The 2,826-nt window shown below is 42.1% G+C and overlaps 1 pseudogene; it reads right to left on the bottom strand.

Annotated features, from left to right (window-relative positions):
- Window positions 1–308: 308 nt before the first annotated feature.
- Window positions 309–639, bottom strand: LOC116083657 (annotated as a pseudogene).
- Between the last annotated feature and the right edge of the window lie 2,187 nt (window positions 640–2,826).

Raw genomic sequence — 2,826 nt, 5'->3', positions numbered from 1 at the left:
GATGTTCCATACTGGCTTGCTTCCCCTGGCTTGCTCAGCCTGCTCTCTTATAGAACCCAAGACTACCATACCAGATATGGCACCACCCACAAGGGGCCCTACCCCCTTGATCACTAATTGAAAAAAATGCCCCACAGCTGGATCTCATTGAGGCACTTCTCCAACTGAAGATCCCTTCTCTGTGATAATTCCAGCCTGGGTCAAGTTGACATACAAAACCAGCCAGTACAGACATGGAGATATCGGAAGCAAAGCTGAGTAACAGAACACAATCAGTTGGATAGGTGTCTATTTAGAGTGGTGGTACATCAGGTAAAGTTATGTATGGATTCATATGCACCCATCTGGAGGTTACTACATAAAAGATTCATGTACAGAGCTAAGGGAGGAGACCACTTCTGCCATTCCATTTTTAAAAACCTCACATTAAACACAAGAGTAGAATAGGGTAGGGTGATATCTGGGTGCCCAGTAACTTCATAAGCACAGTCTGCGGAGATTGTCAGTTTGGCTCTCTGACCCACAGGCATCTGGGCTACTTCTTCCTAATCTTGAATCACCTCTTTCTTGCCTACTATAAATTAAAAGACTTTTTTTTTTATCCCAAGAGGATTCAAATCTCTTTCCATTTTCAATCATCTTCAGGTAGTGCAACACACAGGTCTGGCTGCTATTTATAAAGGTGATCTCTCCACAAGAGATGGTCTCTGCTGCAAATCTGGGTCCTTATATTGACTAGCAGAATATATCTTTTCTGAGGTAAAATGCTCTTTGGCATAGAAAAGGCATTACTTTTCAAATTGAAATTATAAACATTCCTTATATGGTTAAGTATACTTATATTCCTCTTTCTTAAGTATAAATTTAAGGATTAATGTATAATTTTTAAATTACCAAGGACATTCCTATTTATTATTAAGCAAAAGCTTACTTAGTATGTATAAGGAAAAACATGTCATTTTGAATTAAGAGTGTTGTTTGTAAGCAGCTGTACCTATTAGCAGGGTTTCCTGCCCCTGACTTCATCATTTAGACCAGGCTTGTCTAAAATTCAGAGATCTGCCTGTCTGTGTCTCCTATGTCTGGTGTGTTTTAGGTCAGACTCTGTGTTGTATCTGGTCCCACCCTGTCCCTTTGTTTACGTGGATAGCAGGTCCAGCTTTCTGCCCAATTCTGACTGCAGCAAGCCAACCCAGGACTGGATTTCCACACACCATTAACACAGAGTATTAATTCCCAAAGGACAGGACTGAACCAACCAGCTGTATCAAGTTATGGAGAACCTTATGTAGATTATCCAGCAGCTATGGTATTTAAGAATACTTGATGGGTTTTGTCATTTGATATTGGATTGGCTGCAATCAGCCTGTCCCGAGCAAGAGGCCAAGTAGCACTTCCCGCTAGGAAGGATGGGCATAGCACACCTTCACTCAGGTATTCCTACACTGGATTCCACCACGAGAAATTCCTCAGGAGTGGTAAGAGAGGACTCAACACACTGTTTAGGTTTTGAATGCTTTATGTCAGTTTCCAATACAACTACACACAGCATACAATGTTATCAGAGCTAAAAGGATAAAGGGTATGACAATATAATAGCTAAACATTTTTCTTTACCACATATTAGAATATATACTGTTTCACTCTACTGCCTATTAGGGGATATATGACCTGACAGTATCTTGGGAAGCAGGCTCAGCTATCTCTGAGGCAGGGTGTGGTGTTCTTGGATGAACTGAAAGTAGTTGGTATCCAGCAGGTCCAGCTATCTCTTGGCCAGAGGGTTATACTTGACCACGAAGAAAGATTTGACTGTAGATAAGGTTTGACTATGAAGGTTACTTGCCCTGGGAGTCTCGGGTGGTCTCAGATGGTTTTTGGTCATTGTGGCAGAGTCTGGAGGCTCAGGAGGTTCACAGCCATGGCTACCAAGGATGGGGAGAAGAGATACCAGCTTATCTCCTAGCTGCTATTTTAAGCTATTTTTGAGGTCACACTGAAGCAGGGTTTAGATAACCACTGGAGTCTGGTTATCTTCTCAAGTTGTTTACTTTTCTATGGAAAATTTTCTGCACAAGTATATACTTCTAACATCTCTCATTTTGGCAAAACATTTTTGATATATTATTCTAGATAACTAATACATCAAAACAACTCACTGCAAATAACTTATTTTAAAACAACTTCCAAACATTTCCTATTATAAAGTGGAGCAAGTCTTGCTACAGGCCTGCTCCTTACACAGCCCATGTGTAATCATGAGCTAAATCCTCCCCTCCGGCCTCTACTGTGTTTTGCCCTTGGGTGAAGCCTCAGCTTCTGTGTTCTGCTTTTAAATTTAGTAGGGACTTCTTTAAACTGTCTTCTTCATTCTCTCTCTCTCTCTCTCTCTCTCTCTCTCTCTCTCTCTCTCTCTCTCTCTCTCTCTCTCTCTCTCTCTCTCTCTCTCTCTCTCTCTCTCTGCAGATTCCTACTCCTTGGCTAGGAAACCACCTTCCCAGGCCCTAGTCTTATGAACAGACACCATAACCAAGGCATAATGGACAACATTTAATTGGGGCTTCCTTACTGGTTTAGAGGTTCAGTTCATTATCATCAAGGCAGGAAACAAGGTAGCATCCAGGCAGGCATGGCACAGGAAGCCAAGAGCAGACTGTTCAAAGGAAGCTAGGAGAAGGGGCTTGAAAGCCCACACCTGAAGTGACACACTTCCTCCAATAAGGCCACACCACCTCCAACAAGTGCCACTCCCCGGGCCAAGCATATTCAAACCACCACAGGAACTTTTCTCTTGAGGTAAAAAAGGAAGACTTGGATAAAACTGAA

The sequence above is a fragment of the Mastomys coucha genome, unplaced genomic scaffold, assembly GCF_008632895.1.
Source record: "Mastomys coucha isolate ucsf_1 unplaced genomic scaffold, UCSF_Mcou_1 pScaffold12, whole genome shotgun sequence".
NCBI classification, from domain to species: Eukaryota; Metazoa; Chordata; class Mammalia; order Rodentia; family Muridae; genus Mastomys; species Mastomys coucha.
The sequence above is the reverse complement of the archived record's forward strand: the minus strand, read 5'-3'. Positions and strand labels throughout refer to the sequence as shown.